This window comes from Ammospiza caudacuta, chromosome 3 (assembly GCF_027887145.1).
Source record: "Ammospiza caudacuta isolate bAmmCau1 chromosome 3, bAmmCau1.pri, whole genome shotgun sequence".
Classification (NCBI taxonomy): domain Eukaryota; kingdom Metazoa; phylum Chordata; class Aves; order Passeriformes; family Passerellidae; genus Ammospiza; species Ammospiza caudacuta.
The window spans coordinates 11148750-11170815 of record NC_080595.1 but is presented as its reverse complement, the minus strand read 5'-3'; the positions used below and the strand labels follow the sequence as shown (position 1 = coordinate 11170815).

The following is a 22066-nucleotide window of genomic DNA, read 5'->3' as shown; positions in this document are numbered from 1 at the left end:
TGTGCCCTTCTCGTGCCAATCACAGCCCCCTACCAGAATTCATCACCCAGCCTGCATCTCCCCCTGCTCCCAACCAGCTGCCTGCCCTAGGTGTGCTCCCCAACACCAAGGAGGATTTATTGGAGCGCCTTAAAAGCCTCCTAGAACCTCTCAGAAGTCACCAAACTGCCTTGTCCCAGGCACAGCTCCACTTCTTGCACACGTGGCAATCGTGTCACATTGGCCTCCCTTAGAACCAAGAGGAATTGGGTTTAAAGCCCAAAAATCAGTGATCATTTCCAGCAGTAAAGCAACTCAAGGAAACGCCTTCACTCCTCACCAAACTACTCTGACACCAGCAATTCCTTAGGACCAAGTGGAACTGGGTATAAAATCCAAAATTCAGTGACCATTTCCAGCAGTAAAGCAACTCAAAGAAACACCTTCACTCCTCACCACAATACTCTGACACCAGAAATTCCCAGATATCTCAGCTGCAGAGAGCATTTTTCATTCAGACTCTCTCTGAGAAGAAATTGAGTGGTTTTTATCCTCACCTGTAACAAAGAGGGCTCAATTATTCTCTTCTTGGAGTTACTTTCTGCCAGAGCTTCAGCTCTCAAGTGCTCATCCATACAAGCAGGCATCCTAATCTGCATTTGTCACTGTTATTTTTAATACGTAAGCCAATTATAGTCAGCTTTAAATAGAGAAGCCTAATGAGAAAATGTATCCCATAATTAAAAGGTAAAAGAATCAAGAACTTCCTGCCAACATTAACTGCTGATTTTACAGCAAGGTTGCCTACTCTTTTCTTCCATCTCTATATTTGATTTTTTGTGGGTTTTTTTTCCCTCCTAATTAAAAAAAAAAAAAAAAAAAAAAAAAAAAAAAAAAGGTTAAGATATTTACTAAGGATTTCTTGAGATAAAGTTTTCCATGTAGAAATTTTGCAACTTTTTTTTTTTTTATTGCTAATTTAAGTCTCTACATACTCTTTACAAAACCCTCAACCTTGTAAAAAGGAAAATATGTTTCTACACTGGCAAGAGCTCAATTACACCTTCTAAAAACTGTACAGAATTAAAGTATAGCAGACCATCTAAAATTGCTGGCTGTCCATTTCTTAGGATCAAACACACATTGAAAGGAGAAAATAGCTTCTTCTTTGGCTATCTAAGAAGATCTATTTCACACCCTTCTCTCACACCCAGACACAAAACTGTAATTAACTTGAGACTTCTATTTTGTATTAATACAACCTTGTCAGCAAGCTAGAATGTTTAGTATGCACTGCTCCTCTGTAGGCATATTAATGAAGGATTGCCTGCCACTGCAAAACATGTTAAATCCCAGCATTTCCATATGGTAAGATACCATGTCAAAGAAGTTTCAGTGAAGTGATTTTTAAGCTCAATGTCACCCCCACACCAAGCTCTCTGCCCTTAGAAACTGAGGTTAAAAAAAATCATTCACAATAAATTGTGTAGATATTCAAAATTTCTCATGACATTTGAGAAATTAACTCCTTCTTACTATTTTAAGGAAGAAAGACCAAAAAAACCCAAAACAAAACAAAAAAGATTTCAAGTCTCCACTTCAAAGTAGATTTTTAAAATAGAGTTTAGAGTTTATATATATATATAGATATGTGTATATAATATGTAAATATAATACAGTACATTATATGAATAAAATATATTTTATATATAATATATATATATATGTATATTTAATTCCATATAAATAATGAATGGCTAAGGCATGAAATGGATTTATAAGTGAAATTTTATCATGTTCTGTTTCAAAAGTACCGAAATGCACCCAGTCAATTCTTCAGCTAAAAGCAGCCACTGGGTTTCCCAGAGGATTGTAAAGTAGAGTAGCTCTGACACACACAAGAGTCATTCTACACTCTACATGAGGAGGTCGATTTTGAAGTTCCTGGCTTCACTGAGGCACAATGACAATTTTACCCCACATCTCAGCTGGCTCCTATGTTCAGGGTTCAAAAGTATCAAAGGAATTCTGTAATGCCATTATTATTTACTTAATAGTGAACAAAATTATTCTTTTTTGGACTGGTTGCCATCAGTGAAAAGTTGCCATACATATTTCAATTATTGACAAATTGGTGCCTTTTGCAAACCTAATGCTTTTAATGCAAAGCTGAGGCATTTAACTGACCCTATGGTTACCAACTTTAGGGTTATGAACTCTTAAGGGTTAAAACCATTCTTAAGAATGGTGATACCAGTTATTTTCAAAGATTTAGTAGTTCAAATTATTTTTATTTTTAAAAAATGGCTGAGATGGAGGAAAATGGGTGGGGTAAAAGACAATTGTTTGCTTTATAGAAAAGCAATCTGACTCAGATTTTTTTAATGGAAGAATTCTACCATGCTTTCTCCAGTTCAGAAAACACCTTTTAACACCTTTGAAAACTTTAATGTGTGCTACATGACTACAAATTTCCCTGTAGTCAGAAAAGTCACTCAAACTCATGTCAAACAAAGACCATTGTTTCTAACTAATCTTTTCCACTCCAGATAAATCCTCTTAAAAAAAAAAAAGCAAGAGAAAACCTGAAACAACAATAAAAAAGCCAAATTATACAGACAGTTTTAGATTAATTTTGCTTTGATACTCATTAAAAATAGATGATTTTGACTGATATGACAACATTGCAAAAAAGAATTGCTTAATTATGTTGAATATGAACTAAAGTTAATAAGATTCAATTACAGAAAGCATGTTTACAGCACTTACTTGAGCTTGCTACCACACAAGCTGTTCTACTTCTTAACTATTATGAAAAACATAACATCAAGACAGCCACATTAGCAGAAACCATCCTGTTATGGTCTCAACTTTGTGTCTTCCACTCAACTGAGTGAACTGGAGTCACAGTTTTGAGTAAAGATAGACAAGAAAAGTCTGTCATTTTAATGAGGCAAAATATTGTATGCCTAATGCTTCTGGCCAGCCCTAAAAAGATCTTTCTTCTTCTGAACTTTTGACATCCACATCACCCCCATTTATTTTGTCAATGCTAGTCTGCTTTGCTGGTCATCCTTTCCCTTAGTTGGAGACACCATCTCTGAAGAAAAGTTTTAGGAAAAACCTTCAGATCTTTTAGGGAGCATGTAGGTTTTGATCTAAATATCACAAAAAGCTCCTCCCAGGTCTGAAAATAATCATACCTGTTTTGAGGACAGCTTGCTTGCACACATGAATCTTGAGCATCACCCTCTGATTTTTACCTATAACAATAATTGACTCTAAATCCACTATGCTAATATAGTTATTTGTGTCCCAAAATATGAATGAGCACTCTGGGGTTACATCTTAATTTTAGCTTTAAAACCCCATTGATTGCATTTTCTTCAAAAAACTTTTGGAAATGCATGTTCCTGACACAATAATTGTAATTACTGTAAGTTAAACTGCAGTCTACAACTTCTCAGAACAACACATATTGGGCAAAGGCTGAATCAGAGAACTAAGAACAGATTTTCAGCAGAGTTATGCTGTGCCATCTGTCCTTCAAGTTCTTGTTCTAGCTGGTTTTTCAGTCTCCCAGGAGGAGACCAGTAAGATGGATATCAAGACATAGAGAAATAAGCTTTCCTTCTCTCTGTCCTTAAATACATCTCTCCCTTACCTTCCCTCCCTTGCTCTCTCTTTCCCCTCCTCTTTTTCTGCACTCTTTTCCTTCTCCACAGCTGTACATCCATCACAGCAGCAACTGGAAAGCAATAAGAATCCACCTGAGGTGGCTTTAAGTAAGAGACACCCAGCCTCAGGTGCATCAATGCCTCACAGAAAACTGTGCAGACACCTGACTCTGTAAAGCTGAGATGCAACACCTGCATTTTCACTGGGAACAGTGCTAGGACACTTGTCATGCCCAGCTGTCCCTCACCTGATGCACAGAAACCTCTCTGCTCCTTGCAGGCACCTGCCACTGCTCCACGCCTTGTTCCAGATGTGTTTTCCCCTGAGAACAGAGGCAGGGGCTTGCCAAGGTCTCTGTTGTTCTGACCCACCCTCTGGTTTCTAAGCACTTCAGAATGGAGCTTTTTCAGCAAAAACTGTGGTTAATCAGGCTGCAGATTTTCCTATCAGTCTGCACCTATTTAAGCACTTCATCTGTTTGCAAATTTTTCTAGGATAGCTTATTTGTTCATAATTTGAGAAGCCTGCTTGCACCCACTAATGGTAATTACACAATGTGAAAAAAGCATGCACCAAATATATGCATGGAGAGGACATTTTTAAAATTTTTAAACATCCTGATCAATTATAGTAATTAACATTAGCTGGTCAACATCACCTAAATGATAGTGCTTCATTCAGAGGAATAAATGGAACCAACAATTATATCAAAGCTATATTTGCTTCCAGATGATGTGCTGTTACCACGTGAAAAATCTGCCTATTTTCTGTGATTCCTTAAATGCCTTTCTCCATAGTATGCAATCTGTGAACTGTCTTTTAAAAATGCAAAACAAACTGAAGAACTCACTGCTTTTTTCAGCAAGAGTGTGTATTGAATGCTGGAGAGGAATTAAAGCCACTTCTAGCAAAAAGCTGCAAACACAGAGCAGTGTGGACTTCCACAAACAGATTGAAAACAAGAGGGAAAGACCAGATTTCTGAAACACTCTGAGCACCACATTACAGCATAGAAGCAGTAAAAGACAGAAAATAAAAGGCTGAGGAGTTGAGGTAGTACTACTAGAAACATAGAATTGTTAAAGGTTGGAAAAATCTAATCACATAGACTGTTTCCTTTCTGCTGTGTTGTATTTCCTGCAAAGCTGAAGCCCCCCAGGAGAATGTGGGCTAGGAATTATGACACTCCTCCCAGCTGCTAATAAGAGTATTTCATCTGCCTCTTGAGCCTTGTTGGGTGTTCTGTAACAGACCAGGATTCTCTGCCTTGCTGGCCTTCTGCTGGATTCTTACCCATAAATACTCGACCTTATCATCACATAAAACATCTTGAAACAACTGAGACACTCCCAACATTCAGAATTACCCCACTGCCTGCCCTTCCCTCCCTGCTGATCCCTTCTGGAGGGTTTATAAGCTGTGTCACTCATCCCACCATGTTTCTACCATGCCCACCCATGGCACAGTTCTCCTGGGCTTCCAGCTCCTCCTGTTCTCTTGTGAGCATCGGTGGAGAAACACTTCACTGAGGGTATTGATTCCACCTCCTTTTAGGAGGGAGAAGCCTTCATCCCTATGGCTCTTGTCAGGTGTTTCCATGGTTTCTAGCACACCCTTGGGACTTTGCTGCCACATGGATCTCCTTGCCCCCAATTTACTGAGACAAGACTGAAGGACCTCCATAGCACTCAAAGCATGCTGTCTCTATGCTTATCTCTATTGATCCTGCCTTTAACCCTTTCCCCCTCCTAATTTTTAGTTCAAAACTCAGTGAACCCTGATAAATTCTTTACAAATATCCTTCTCTCCCTTTGGGTCAGTATAGGCAGCCATTGAATCTTAGTATGTATTGTATAGACGGCCTTTGAGCCATAGTGAATTATTTGTATTGTATAAGTGGCCTATGAGTCTCAGTAAAATCTATGCATTGTATAAGTGCCCTTGCCCCAATCCTAGTTGTTCTAAATGGGCTGCAGCTGTGCTGTCCTTAATTGGGCACCAGCGGTGGCTAATGAGGATAACTGGGATAAAAGGGGGTGGGCTGGCTGGTCAGAGAAAGCCTTGGAGGATTTGTGATGGAGAAGCAGCATTGCTGTGCGGAGCTGATTGTGAGAAAGCCACTCAGAAGGTATGGGGCTCTAGAAATACGATAACAACAATATGAGTACAGCAGGTCAGGTGGGCCCATCTGTTATGGATGGATTTGCTCTTGTGCAGAGACACCAATCCATGATCAAACATCTAAAGTTCTGCTGCTGGCACCAGGCTCAGAGCCACATCTTGATCTGCTGGCTCTTGCTGGTTTTTCCCTCATCATTCCTCCCAAAAGGAAAAATAGAGGGGAATGCTCCTTGCACTTCTGTTTTTTTAGCTAGCTCCCCAAGGCCCTAAAGTCTCTATTAATTATTCTTGGAGTTCTTGTTGGAACTTCATCACAACCTACCTCAAAAGTGAGTACTGGATGATAATCTGAGGGCTGTACCAGGATAGAAACTATTCCAGATGTAAGTAGGTATTATTTTAGCATTAGACTTACCAGTTTGTGGCTATGTCAGCATTAGTTTTACAAGTGCCATGGTACCTGTGAAATATTTCCTTTGTTTCAATCTGTCTGAAGGAGCTGCTCAGTCTTTCTTCCACTAAACTTCTGTCTGATTTAATTATTCTGTATGATGTTTAGAATAGGAGAACTGACTGAGTGCTAAGTGTCTAAAATTTTGTCTCCAGGTAAAGAGCCAGGGTATCAGATTATGGTTTGAAGCAGGGTTGAAGAAGGCAGTATGAATAGTTCTGTATTTGCTATGCTGTTTACCAACATTGTTGTGCTTTTTTTAAAATACATGTATCATTTACTCACTGTATTATGCTGAAGGTGTACATTCTGATGAAATGAAATCAACTGCATAGGACAGCAACTATCTGTAATGTTTTATACTGCTTTTTCAGCAGGTTAAGCTGTTTTTCAACAGGTTATGAATTGTTTCCATATAGTCACCTGCTTTTTCAACAGGTTATAAGCTGTTTCCTTATAGTCACAGAAATATTGAAGAATAGGATAATCATAAAGAACATAAGAACAGGATAATCATAAAATCAATCATGACCTTTTTTGTTAATAGCTTCAGGTGATTTTTCTATGTGGTGTCTACAGTCTTACCTCCATAAAGTGATGCAATCTGATGCAAACATCAGAGGATTTAATTTCCCAGCAGAGGATGCAAACTGACTGCTGATAAGATGTATGTAGCTCATGTTCATGTTTCCCCAATTAGGGAAAGCTAATGAACTACTTGCCTTGTACTCAAAAAACTCACCTTAAATCTACAAAAAACATCTTTTCAATCAAGAAAATGATTTACCCGATTGCAGATGTTAAAACATCACACAACATGTTGTTACCTCAACATGTAAATGTTAATTTGCATTTCTGTACAATGGCAGAGCAATGAAAGTCCAAATGCTTCTTAAGCACTGGCATGCTTGGAGCACTGAGCACCTCCCTAGAATGCCTGTTCCAGTGTATGACCACCCTCTCCATAAAGAAATGTCCACTCTAAACCTGCCCTGGCAGCTTTGAGCCATTCCCACACATCCTGTCACTGGATACTAGGGAGAAGAGCTCAGCTCCTCCCTCCCCACTTCCCCAGCCCAGGAAGATGCGGAGAGCAGTGAGGTTTTCCCTCAGTCTCCTTTATTTCCAAACTGGACAGGTCCAAAGCCCTTCCCTACTGCTCACAGGGCGTTCCTTGGAGCCCACTAACCTATATGGGCTTTATTGCCTTCCTCTGGATGCATTCAACGACCTCCAGGTCCTTCTGTAATTGTGGGGCCCAGAACTGCCCACAGTGCTCAGGGTGAGGCTGCACCAACACTGAACACTGTGGGAGAATCACCTATTTAGACTCAGAATCACCTATTTAGACTCAGAATCACTTCTTTAGGCTGCTTTCTAATTCTTCATGTTCTGATCAAGAGCAAATGATCAGAGTACAAAAAAAATCACAAGCAAATTTCAACAACATTTTTACCCAATATTGAGTATTCTTTTGTCAGGCACTTTCAGGAGAGACAGGTAATACCTGCATTGATTTCATGCGTTCATCTTCAAAAGCATAAGAGATAATTAACCTTTAATTTCCTTAGTAAGCTGAATTAGCAAGACAAACATGTAATTTTTTACTATGAAGATTAGTCCAATAAGCATGACACTGGAGAGGAATATACATCTCTAGCTAGGAGTTATATCCTCTACCATGAACATCATCTAGTTAAAAATAGTGTTTTACAAAATACTTTGCCCTATCTAAAATTATCTTCTTGCATTTCTTTCTAGATAAAAGAATTTGTTACAAATTTTGTCTTTGAAAAAAAATTCTTTTCCACCTGCTACTTAATAACCTATTTGGAAATCTCAAAGGTGTTCTGAGAGTATTGTCAAGTGTATGAAAACAAGAACATGATCTTATCCCCAGAGATGAACACAATCAGATTCCTGTCCTATGGAAAATTCTGGGTTCACCTGGGGCTATCCTCAATTGATGTGATAATGTGTATTTATTTGATACATATTATGGAAAAGAATTTTCAAAAGACCTGTTGATGAAAATATTTTTTCCAATCTACAGCTCAAAATTAGCTAATACTCAAAGTAGTAATATATCCATTTAAATTTCTTATTTATTTTCAAATTCTGTACTCCATTCCAGACTGCAGATATAAATAATAAAATATAAGTAATAATCTAAAGAGAAAAATACACAGTTTTTCCACTAAAATTACCAGTATTTTGGATGGGTTTAGTTTTGCTTTTTTTTAAAAAAAAAAAATCCCATGTCAGGTAATCAATATTAATTTTGATTTTTTATGAATTAAAAAAGTCAGGTTTTTTAAAGTTTACTTACACATTTTTAAATGATCCTTTGGATTTTTATATTTAATTTCATAAAAGACTGTCAAATTTATATAAACTCTGAATATTGGATGAAAACTTATTTTCTTGAACAGGTAATTTAACATTTAAGGTTGCTGAAGGGTAAACTTAACAGCTGTCTGACTCAGGTACAGTACAGGGTGACAGTAATTCCCAAAGATGTGATGGGCAACTGGACAGGTTATGGAAAGGGAAGAACTTCCCTTGGTATAGGCATTACCTTCCAGTCTTTTTTGATCAAAGTATAATCCTGGAATAATTACTGCTTGGATTAAAACCAGTGACATTTCAAAGTGACAATGCAGAAACCTGAGGAGTGTATTTAATTGAGAAATCACATCCCCAGAGTATTCAAGTCACTAAGCCATTAGAATAATTAACCACATCCCCTGTAATTTTTTACTGTTTATGGTACAACTGAGATTTCTTCTGTGCATATCCTTGTTGATTGGCAAGTCTGTCCCTAGAACACATCCATCATTCCTAGAGTTTGCTTTGGGAATATCCATTTTATCATGCATCTCTATTCCTCTTCTAAGAAATAATTTCACTTATTTTAATTTTTAATTTGTGTGCCATTTTTATCATGACACTAACTAAAAGGATGGCATTCAAATAAAGAGGCATAATGCACACCCTTTGAGGGTAATTTCAGTACACCATTATGAAAAAATTGTTTATAATGATTACAGAGTTTATTTGTGCATTTTCAAGGTTCCAGCTCCAAGAAGAGATTCAACCAGTGTTCAGATGGCCTCTAGGTACATTCTAGGTGGAAATGGCTCAGATGAAGAAAAAGAAGATTACAGGAATTTAGATCCTACTCTTTTAAAAAGGATGAGAAAAAGCCTGATTTTGCAATTCCCACATCAGTGGGGAAAGGAACAGGTTGCTTTTGTTCTTCCATTGCTTCTTGTGAGCTCTGCTGTTTTCCCAGTGGGGCTGTAGAGCAGATTGGCTCAGGTGTTCAGAACATTAAAGAAAATTAATTAACATCAAGCATGTGGAAATATAATAATGTATTTGGTTGGACCTGCAAGCTAAAACTTCTTATGTGCTAACATTGGCATCAAGATCTTGGGCATTAAAAGAAAATCTTATTTTCCTGATTTTACTAAGTGACCTCTTTGCACTCCACAGTTGTCTGCTCAATCTATGTGCCTTGCTCAGGCCAATTTTGCTAGGAAAGGATGGAAGCTTCTTTTAACGCAGCAAAAAAAAAAAAAATGCACTAGAATAACCATAATCACATGATAATAATAGTAATGATAACAATAATAATTTTAAATACTTTCAGCACTTTCTCTGCTTTATGTGGGAGGATGCAGTGAGATCCACTTTAACAGAACTCCTCCCTCAGTCAGTGAGTGCAGAGGGTGCTCATGGAAATGCCTTTTTGGATGTACATTTCTTCTCATCTTCAAATGTCAATTTTCTTAAGAAAAAATGTGTTGTGAGCTTTGCAAAGACAAGCCAGTTTTGCTTGATGGAGTTCAGCTAATCTTGGAATAATATAAAAATATTACTAAATTATTTTTCTGATATAATTACCACTTGGCTAATTAAGGACTTAGGGACTTCCTCATATAGGATTATGTATATATATATAAAAATATAAAATTCTTTTGAAATGAGGATCTCACTCAAAAATTAATCAGGTTAGGACAATCTGGTATATTTTTATCTGTCTCAATAGGATCTTTAATTTATTGTTCCAGTACTGTAACAGTAAAGTTAATAAGTTTTTAATATAAAATTTTGGCACAACTTTATAAAGGTTATAAACAAATCCATCATCTACAGGAGTCAACATAATATAAGTCAGCAACTTGCTAAATACTAAGCTTAAGATTTAAGTCAAATAAGGTTGAATAAGACATAGGATTTAACAGATATATGCACTTTTTATTTGCAGTTTAAACTTAATTAACCAGCTTTACCCATTTAAAGGAGCCATTTAACATCTACCTAACAGTTTGTATAGAGGTTTCTAGTTCCCATGTTTTGCAAGCAAAGGTTTGGGTTACATTACTTTATAGAAGTTAAATCCTCTTTTTTTTATATATAACTTGTAATTTTAGACTGAAAAGAAATACAGGATAGATGGAGAAAAACAAATCAAATCCCTGAGAGTTTCTGAGAATGCTGATTAGTGAGAGGGACAATGTAGCTATGAAATGGTGAAACTTGCTGATAGAAATTTACATGTGGATCCCATACTAAGAAAAAAAATCACATTAAAGCTCAATTAATTATTGTTCTTAGAACAAAGTGAACCTGATTATTGATATTTATGTACTTTTTACTACAGGTTTTCTTTTGTACATCAAATTAAATGTCAACAACCAATGAATTGGTCACTATGAAGAGATAATTGACCACTATGGCTCATTCACTTTCACTTAGGGAAGAGAGATAGCACATTTAACAAAGGTCGATTGTGTCATCTCTAGTTAACATCTCTTTAAATTGAATACTTATTTCCATTTGTGCAGCTGGGAGAGTTTTATGCTGCTTTTGTTCTAAAAGAAATTAAAAACCTGCTTGCAGTGCCACACATATCAAGGGAAAACTGACAAACATATCTAATTGAAAAGCAGAAAAGGCCTTAGTTAAAAAAAGTTTTTTGTCGAGCTAAAGGTCAATGAAGTTGTAATGGAAGCCAACAAAGCTGTAATATATTTATGACTTGGCAGTTTGCTGGAGTGAATTGGTGCAGACCCAGCAACTCCAGCTGAAACCATAATTATCAAAAAAAGGTACCAGCCTGCTCTGCAGCTGAAGTCTTTGTCCTTATGGTATTTATATTCCTCTCTCAATCAAAATATTATAGCATTTTCAAGAAAAAGAAAGCAATTTTTTTTTTCTTCCCTAAAGACAACAAGGATTTTTCTGTTTTCAAAAAACAAAATAAAAATAATTCTTCTTTCCCCTTATTTTTTCATAGTTATTGCTCAGTTTGGAAAAAAAAAAGGAAAGTACTTTCACCTTTGGTTTCAAGCAACATGAAGTGCCCTTCTTTGACTAATATTTGGCCTTTTCTCAATGAACCATGTCCTCAGAGTTTAAAGAAAAAGACCATTAATAAAAGCCCAAAGCTAGTTACAGATTGTCACACCTTCCTGTCTGAAGAACATAATTTATAACATTTATTCTCTACTCCAAGGTTAAAAGGCTGAAATTATGGTCTGAGGGATGAAAAAAAGGACATAGATAATATAATGGAGAGGGTAATTTGTGGAATCATTTCTCACACCAATTTAACTAAAAAATAATATTGATCTACCACATTTGTAAACAAGCTTGAGAAAGCACACAAAAAGTACAGAGAGTATTGGAAATTAAAGCTATTTGATGAACTAATTTTTGTTGTTGCAATATGGGAATTTAACATCTTTTCAAGCTATTCTGGAGACTGTAAAAACACAATATGAAGATAATTCCTATTGAAATTGTAATAGACAAATTGTTGGAGAGGTTAGCAAGTTGGATGCTGCTCAGGAAAGCTGCCTTTCATGAGTTTATGTGGAAACAGTGAGGATTTACTGCAGCTGTAATTTACAATTGGAAAATTTTTGAGGTAGTAAAAATGCATCTCTAGGGATGAAGGAAGACATATTATTGTTCAAGAGGTGACCAGGGCATCTGTACTGAATAATTAACTTCATTACAGAGAAGAAAAACAAGCAGTTTCTATTTTTCATCTCAAAAATGGGGAGCAGAACCTTTGCTACGCTCTGGTTTTGCTATCTGACACCCTACAGCTGCTCTCTAACCTCAGCAATTCTCTTTTCCCCTAGTCAGAACTTCTGCAGATTTTGAAAGCAGACATGAAGAGTTCCCATCAACAAATAATTCCGATTCAGCAATAATTTTATAGATGATATACAGATTTTGCTGTCAGAAGGCAATGTCCAGTACTGGTAGGATGCCAGATTCAATACTTATTATGTCCCAGTTTTCTACATTTTTTGTTTTTAATATATCCTTCACTCTCCTATCTCAGAGTTATGTGCTGTGAGTCTTGACTAATGATTGATCAGAACAAATTTTGTGCTTTAGAATTGCTGCAGTAGTATAAAAAATTCATCTTCATTATCAATATGAAATTGTTCACATAAAGAATGGGGATTTTTTTTGAGATTTCTTTTGGAATTACTTGGCATATGCATGATGCAAACTGAAGAGCATACACCAAAATTTATTAACCTGGAGGAAAAAAAAACCCAGATTTGAAGCTATCAGAAGAGTCTGCATGTGACCTGAAAGAGGATTAAAGGTATCAACTTTTGAGCATACATTAAATCCTCCCAATGTGTGGTAAAATAAACGGGAATCAGAAATTCTAGTCTTGGAAAATGTAGCTGAAAACACCCCAGTATAATTTTTTTCTTAAAACCTTTCCAAACTGTGCTGCATGTAGGGTATATATGTATCTCCCATCTGCTCCTTGAGATGAAAGTGAATTATCTAGTCAAGAATGGGAAGGAGCTATCTGCATCAGTGATTCCTTGTGTCTAAACTAGCTAAGATTTTCTCCAGAAAAGCAGGGGGGGTTTTGTGTTTTTTTTTTCCTTAGTCTGGCCTGTTGTTTCTGGGAACTGTGCCAGTATCTCTATATGATATTTTGCTTACCGTCCTGATATAAGTCAGGAAGTTTCTGATCTTTTTCACAATGTAGAAGTACCCAGACAATTTTTTAAGCAGAGTTAAATGATCCCTTGCTAAAATCTTCAGGAGTTGGAAATGCCAATGAGCAAAAGGACATTAACGGCTTTGTGTCATGGCTACTTGAACTTACTTTGCAATCTAAATTTCTGTTTAAATGCTTACATTACAGGTCATTTGATTATGTGAGGCAAGGAGATGAATTATTGAAAGTCACTATATCAGGTAAGTTTTAGAAAGGAATAAATAATCTCCCTAAAATGCCCTTAAATCAGAAGGGAAACTCATTCAAAACAGACAGGATTTTTAAAGCAAATAAAATAATTTTTGTACATTCCTCTTCCACAAAAATCCCCTGTTCCTTTCTGCCCACAACGTTTTCAGCAAAGGATAAAGTATTACAATTCTATAAAGCCCATGTAAAGATTACTAACATTGCCAGTGAAAACAATTTGGATATCTCTCTGAATATTCAAGGGAAAAGGCATAGAGATGGGAACAGATTTAATTGGTGAACAGTTCCAATATTAAATCTGTCTTTCAGCATTTTATATGACCTTTATTAGTTCTTTTATAATTGAATTATAAGCCAATAATTTACATCAAGACATTGGACTCACTGGATTAAAGAAATCCGTTTGTGACAGGGAGTAGCAATATCCTAATTTTGGCCGTAAATGTAATTTCAGTAGCAATCAATGATGCTTTAACTGGTGGTGATCCCAAGTAATTAAAGTCCTGTAGTGGCCAACTGTCTTTACAGTACAAATTCCAATTGGAAAAATGTTTCTAACATGGAGCTAGAGAGTTGCAGTTTTTGTTGTTTTGGATTTTTTTTACTCAACACATTTATATTATAGAAAAGTGGGAAATGAAGCTGAGGAAGTAGTTCCCATTTAGGAGATGTGGTCCATAACAATCTCAGCTTCCACTACTCCAATGAACAAAGCTGGAAAGCCAAATCTAGACCTCAGCAGACAAAGGACTAAAACGAAGAGCCCAGAAGTAATTTTGAAATTTCTCGGGTTTCTGTCTCACCTAGAATCAAAATCAGATTATCTTTTCTTAGCATAGAGTCAGGTCTTGGAACCATTGGGGTTAGAGAGTGGATATCAAAAAACAAAACCCAAACAGAGAGGTCTTTGTGCATTTAATACACAGGTAGGCTCATCTGAAGCAAAATGTGGTAGGGATAAACTTGGGGAAATTTCAGCAGGGGGCCAAATTCACATTTTGGTATCCATTAAGAGAGCTTCCCCAAAGTTCTGAAGGCCTAAAAATAAAAAGCTCCTTAACTGTTTAATCTCACAAGACCTGGTTCACACAATAAGCACTTTCCCTTTAACACATCATCTGTTCCACAGGGGTTATATCTCATGTGTTGTTTGAATTCTGCTTTTGCAGCAGCCAGTCTTTTTGAAGACCACAATGCAGAATGTAGTTTTAAATGCTTTCCATTCTTTCTCTCTCTCTAGAACTGGACATCAAAGATTTATAACAGGCTATGAAAAAATAATGCTGAACTGGCAGTACTTTTCCTGAAAGAGAGTGGCTCCAAATGGCCCCATAGTTTTGTAAATGAGGTAAATATTAACCCTGATGTACAGGTTTTTCTTCAGCATACACCTTTATCTTTACTAAAAATCAAGCTGGGGAATGCATTAATTTCCCACAAATCATTGGAGCAAATAAAAATAAACATACATGCAAACGAATATAGTCCTAGAGGGGAAAGGTTTACATTAAGACAGAACCCAATTTGATAGAAATAGATTTGACTGCCTGGTTTACGTCTGCAAAAGCCATCCTTGCCACAGGATGACATATGCAGAGGGGGACTGCACTGTCCTAACAGTTGAATAGGGACTATGATGTCCTAAAGAATGATTTTTTTGTTTAGAATTTCATTCTTAAGAGTGATCCTGAATAGGATTTCAGCTTTCTGTTTGGCTCTGGAGCTTTCCACACACTTGTGTGCTAGAGGCAGTCTCACCTACTCCTTCCTTTTTAGCCAAATCCTAGTCTGGGATCTTTAGGTACCCCAGCTGAGGGGACTAATAGAGCACTAATGCTTCTTTATGTGGTTCCAAAAATCTCCACCTTTTTTCCTTTCATAATAATAATTATTGTGATAATAACTCACACTAATGTTTTGGGTACAGATTTACAGTTAAGATTCAGCCACATAGCCCTGAGATGATTTAGACTGTAAGTGACATCTGAATGACTGTGTGAGACAGCAAACTGTAGCTCCAGCTTACTAATGCCTGGATCACTGCATTATTTCTAAAATGTTTGGTTTTTTTTAAATGTAGTTCCATATCTGGGAAGATATTCATTGCTATCCTGCTGGCTCACATGGAATTTCTAAGCAATGAAATGAGACAGACAAATTCTGTGCATGAGGAAGGGTGCAGCCAGCACATCAAGGGAAGTGATCCTGACCCTGCTCTCAGCTGGTGACACCACACCTGGAACACTGTGTCCAATTCTGGGATCCCCTCTTCAAGGGGGCTATGAAAATGGTAAGGGGAGTGGAGGAAAGGATGAGGGATCTGGGCCTGTTTAAGCTGGAGAAGACTGAGACAGGACTTTATCAAATCTCTTAGGGGTAGAGAATTGTGTCTATAGGATTGGGCCAGACTATTTTCAGTGGTGCCCAGTGACAGAAGAGAGAGCAATGGGCACAAACTGAAACACAGAAAGTTCCACCTGACTATGAGGAAAAATTTAGTTTGAGGGTGGCAGAGCCCTGGAACAAGCTGCCCAGAGAGGTTGTGAAGTCTCTTTTCAGATATTCCAAACCTGGCTGGGAGTGATCCCAGCAAGCTGCTGTAGGTGAACCTGCTTTGGCAGGAGGGGCTGGACCAGATCTCCACAGATCCCTTCGAGCACCAACTGTGCTGTGATTCTGTGAATTTGGATTTGAAAAGGGTTTTATCACTTGCAGCTTCCCCTGAAACTACTTCATCTTTGCAGAGAGCAGATGCTCAGCCCTGCTGATATATGGCTGAAACATATGGCTGTGGATCTTGAAGTTAGGAAAGATATAAATAAAATATGCATGACTTGAAATAATATCATACAACACTATATATAGACCTGTCTCAGCAAAAGTTCACATAAGGATGGCTATATATTTATTAAAAAAAAAATAATATTGTAATATTGAAGTGGCACAGGGAAAGAAAGAAGTTAGTTTAGTTTTGGGTGAAAATCCACACCAACACCTTGTCTGCCTGCAACAGCCTGATCCTAAAAAGACCTCAAAAGATGTAAAATCTTGGGTAGCGATACACATTTCTTAAGAACTGTCAGCAGGGACCATGCCAAAAATCCCAGCTGTTCTATAAAAGTATTTGTGAATTGCTTCATCAAAATAGTAATTTAGTCCATAGACTAGGAATTAAAAAATATCTTTTAAAATCCAAAATGTATATTAAGAAATAAAGTAAAAGCTACTATTTTTTTCCTAAGGTAGATGTCAATGCAAACAGTTATTAAGATATAGCTGAAAAATGTACTCAGATGTCATGGTCAATTCAAATCCTTCTTATTAGAAGTAGCTTTGCAGCTGTCTATAGCATCTGTTGGCCCAGGTAACAGGAAGAGTCTCCAATTTGGTTCAACACCTTAGGACATAATGTATAAGATTTATGATGCCAACACAACTTTTTCAAGTCATAGGATTTTTTTTTTTTTAAATAGGAATCCAAGAAATTGCCAAACAAAAAAAGGCTTAGATTAGAAATTAGAAAGTAATTCTCTACTGTGAGGCTGGTGAGGCACTGGCACAGGTTTCCAGAGAAGCTGTGGATGCCCCATCCCTGGAAACGTTCAAGGCCAAGTTGGATGGGGCTCTGAGCAGCCAGGTCTAGTGGAAGGTGCCCCTGCCCATGGTAGGAGGGCAGAACTAATTCATCTTTATGGTCCTATCTAATCCAAACATTCTATGATTCCATGAAATGACCACAACTCTCTTCCAGGTATTGAAAAAGTAACACAGACCTTTCCTTGAAAGAACACAGTGACCTCAATGCATTTTCAGCACTGGGAAAAAATAGCACCCTATTACTTTCTATTTTTGTAGCTAGACATAATTATAACACACATTAGATTAATTATGTAGGGCCATAAAGATCCTGGACAAAATTGGCTGCTTTTTTTTATTAATATTCCGGCCTTTCATGCTTGAGCTTGATTGATATGGAGGGAAGGAGCAAGACAAGGCCTTTGCTCTGGTTCTCAGTGTGAACAAGGTGGGACATAAGGAGAAAATGGAAAACAAGTTCAATGTATCTGCACCTGCAATTACAAGCAGTCAGAGGACACTTGAATACTTGTAGTTATGTGGAAACTCCTGATTGTCATAAAATGAGAAGCAAGGTCACATTTACCTACAGAATTTTTCTTTGTTTTCTATCACTACAAACTCAGTCCAACAGCATCCTAAATATATTACAGTACCCTCATCTATTCAGAGCCTAGAAAGATTTCTTACTCTGGAAATAAGACTGTTCTCACATCATCTCTCACATTTTCAGATAAGTGTGAGAAGGTTCATAGACTTTTTCCACTGTAAAAAGGAAGGTAAATGTCTCCTAATATTCACAAAGAGAGACATTGGGTATTTATAATATTTGCATTCTCCTAGTTATTCTGAATAGTAATTAAATAAAAATAAATATACAGCAATATAATTAGGTATAAAAGTTCTTCAAACTGGAGAAACTTTTAGGCTGAATAAGACTTTTAAGATCATCTAGTCCAACTGTTAATTAAACCATTTCCCTAAGTGCCCCACCTACAGCACTCCTAAATGCCTTCAGGGATGGTGACTCAATTCCTCCCTGGGCACCCTATTCCAGTGCTTCACAACCCTCCCCATGAAGTTTTCCCTCATATCCAATCTAAAACTCTCCTGGCACAACCTGAGGCCATTTCCTCTTGTCCTATTGCTTTTTACTTTGGAGAAGGGACCAAACCTCTTTACAACCTCATTTTAGGTGCTTGTAGAGAGCTGAAATTGGTATATAATATATAAATTGGATTAATTATTAAAATTAATAGAAATAGATCAGAAAACAACACAGATAAATTGTCATAACAAAAGTAAAGAAATACCTTTTGGAGGGGAATGACAGAGTAAGAAAGTTGTGTTTCTTCCCTGGAAAGCTAAATTAATGTCATTTCATTTGTCACAGCCATTGAATGTGGGTCAGTGTTAAAGTGGGTTAGAACAGAGCTCTGTGTTTTCCACTGCACATTCCGGTTTATGATCTCAGAAAACCTTAAGTAAAGCACAAATGAATAAGGTTTGCATACACTTTCAAGGACTTCTCAAGAGTCCCTGTCTTTCATACACATATTTAGGTGATTTTCTACAGCACACTCAGCTTATTTCTAAAGTCAGAGCCTCCCAGAAAAAAAATGACATATTCTAGAAAATACCTACCATGCATCATACTATCCTGAATTTAGAATTGTCCTAGCAAACTCCTCTAGCCAGGGTGCATTTTACAAATGCAGCAGCCAATTCTACAAGGCAGTGTGATGAGGTAAGTCCCTGCAGCACATGTGATGCTCAGGCTGAGCATGTGGCCCAAGAAGGCTCCGGATTGCAGCCAGATTTGTAGCCGTGTATCCTTTTTTTGATTATGATTCAATGAATCTCACATCAACGCTATTTCCGTAATAGCCAACATCGACAAAATGCGTCACTTCACAGAAAGTTCTGAAAACCCAGTTTGTATGGGACTAAAAAAAAAAAAAAAAAAGAAGAAAAAAAAAAGTTTTTAAACTCCTACAGAGGAGAAATTATATTTTGATGACAAAGGCCTAAAGCAAATATAAAGATTTTTAAATTTTATTGCTCAGTTATGGACTTATGATATGCTGGTTCCTAAAGGTAAAAAATTACCTCTGAAGCCAGTATATTACCTAGTAAACAAACTTTTAGTTGCTTTCCTTGGCCTACTTCTTACCTCCAAAACCACTCGGAGAACTTTCCTAATTTAATTAAAGCTCAAGGTCATAGGCTCAACATGGAGCATTATATCTTTGTTCAAACTCTTATTAACAAGGAACCAACAAAGTAAAAAACAAATTTAGATGACAGAATCAAAGAAACATCTATGCTTTGTCTACACAAACTTCTACCTGAGAGTGCTCCTACGAGGGTCATTGTTCTACTCTAAGTGCTACATTTAAATAAATAAATGCAAAAACAGGAAAAAGAACAAAGTTCTTAACTCAATTTGCAGCAGCATCTGAGAATGTTTGCCCTTAGTCTGGCTGTCTTCAGTGTGGAGCAGAGATTAACGTTGGAAATGGTGAAAAAAGATCAGATCCTTAACTAGTGTGCACTGTTTAAGAAGGAGAGGTTTTCTATAAGTAACAGATTTTTTGAAAAAACCCAAACCAGCAACTTTAAAATCTGTTTCATTAAGCTTTTTTAATTACTATTAAGATGACTGTTTTTTTAAAGGGTTGCTATTTTTGGACTGCTTTTTGCACAGAATATATAAGTATCCATTCCCATTTAAAAAATAGAAATACTGTGAGCATTTGCTTTGCTAATGACTTTAATAATGAAAGCAATTTGTTTTTCTAATGTATTTAATAATGTAGAATCACTCTTCAGAGTACCTTATCAATGACTTAACATTATATGCCAAACATTATTTGAAATGAAAACTGAGGAATGTACTATAAAATGAATTTATTTCAGACAAATGTGCTGTAAAATAAATATATCTCCTCTCTAACTCAATTGTTTAGGTCTTATTTTTAGGTTATATGAGAGAGAGGACAGAGCTCTCTCTCCTGGGAGATGTTGGTTTTCTTTACTACCGATCCCTGCTCAGACATGTGAGGAAGATAACATTAATTTATGGAAGAAATTATCCAAAGAATAGTTATTACTACTTTAGAATAAATAATTTTATTATTATTTTATTAATATTATTTTATTATTTTAATAGAATAAATATTACTAATTTATAATAAAATAGTTATTTACTACTGATCCCTGCTCAGACATGTGAGAAAGATAACATTAATTTATGGAAGAAACTATCTAAAGAATCTTATTCTAGATTCTTTTTCCTTCCCTGCAAGGGCTTTAGCTATGATGCTGCTCATGTGAGTTTCTGAAGCAACACTGAGGCAAATTGTATTTATTTTATTGCATTTATTTATTCAAATTGCATTTGAATGAATAAATGAATCAATGGTACAGAGTTATAGAAGAGCACTCAAATTCTCCGACAATTAAGTGTTGCTTATGAGAAATATCCAGCAGCATCCTACAGAATTCTTGCCACAGAATACCTGTCTGCATGTTCAAAGTGAAAAATCAGCTCGTAAAAAAAAATTGTTAATTTTTTGAAAGAAATTGGTGTGCACCTCGTCAGGCAGAGGGGGAAGAAATTAATCTCTTTTTTTTTTTTTTTTGCAGAGTTTGACTTCCTTTTAACAGGGATGCAAGAGGGAGATTGCACAGAAGAAGTGAGTCAGCACAGTAAATAGACACAAATCTGAGTGTTATCAGAGCGTTTCACCTTTTGCATACTAGAGGTCACTGCACTTTATTTAGAATGATAACATTGCAGGATTCCTGGCTACAGCTTGTATCTGAAGTGAAAGTGATTTTTCATGTATGTAAAAAAATGTGCTTCTGTTAAAACAATCAATTGGGAATAATTTAGGACACTAAGAATTGTTGGTTATTAAAAAAAATTTCTGTCTTCTCTCTCTGGTTTGCAGGGAGAGAATATTGGTTCATCTCCCTAAAAAAGCATTTTTTATCAGACAGAAGTGAAGTGCTACTAGCAACAGAAGATTTTCTGATCACAATGTATAGCTTGTTATACCAAATATTGCCTGAATTTCTATTATGATGGAGAAGAAGGCTCAGGAGCAGAGTCTTCAGGTCTTCTATCTACTGCAGTAGATTTAAAAAAATCACATGCATTGTGCATGTTGAACATATTGAACAGGGGAACATTCCCTCTTTAAGAGAAAAAGATGTTAACAATATTTTAGGAGATTCCAGAAGGACTAAAATCTCTCCTGATGAAAAGGTATTTCAGGACATGAGGTTCTCTACAGGTAATAATTTACACAGAGTGGGGAATTATCATTATTATTTAGAATAAGCACAGTAATAGGAGTGGTAGAGTTTTTGAACACTTCCTTACCACCTTGTCTCCCAATCTACTATTGAGAATGCAGTGATTTTAATTATAATAATGGAATCTACTATTAATTACACATTTTATAGACAATTTACTGAAATCATATTACATTTTTGAAGACAGTGATAGTCTGGAGAAAAATGCTGAAGCTTAAGCTATTTATAAAATATGAAAACAAAAGTATTGCTAGCTTCATATTCTCCATAAAAGACGCTTTTAGAATTTTAGTTAAAAATTAATTCTTAAAAATAATTAAGAACAATTCCTATTATTTGTGGAACAGGAAAATTTTTTTGCATCTGTGGTGATCTCAGAGCACATTGTGACATTTTGTAGCTTTTAAGAAAAATAACAAAATCAGAAGTTTCTCACTCAAAGAAACAAATATTTTTAAAAGTTCTTGCTCTTCGTACACAAACTATCAGTGATAAGAAGACTACACCAAGAAAAAACCAAAAATGTAGAAGAAAAGAGGATATTGAGGAAGCTGTCTGTTGAACAGGTTTAAGGTTTTAGTTCTTCATGTAAGCAACATGATGCAAACATTTGAAATGCTACTTAGTTTAAGGGAGAAAGACATCAAGCACAACAGGTCCAAGTAAATCTTATTGCC

The 22066-nt window shown here is 36.3% G+C and overlaps 1 protein-coding gene across 8 annotated transcripts in view; it reads right to left on the bottom strand.

Moving 5' to 3' along the window:
• The window catches only part of NRXN1 (neurexin 1), a 676210-nt gene that overhangs the window by 551659 nt on the left and 102485 nt on the right, over positions 1-22066 (bottom strand). The gene's annotated exons all lie outside the window — the stretch shown is intronic.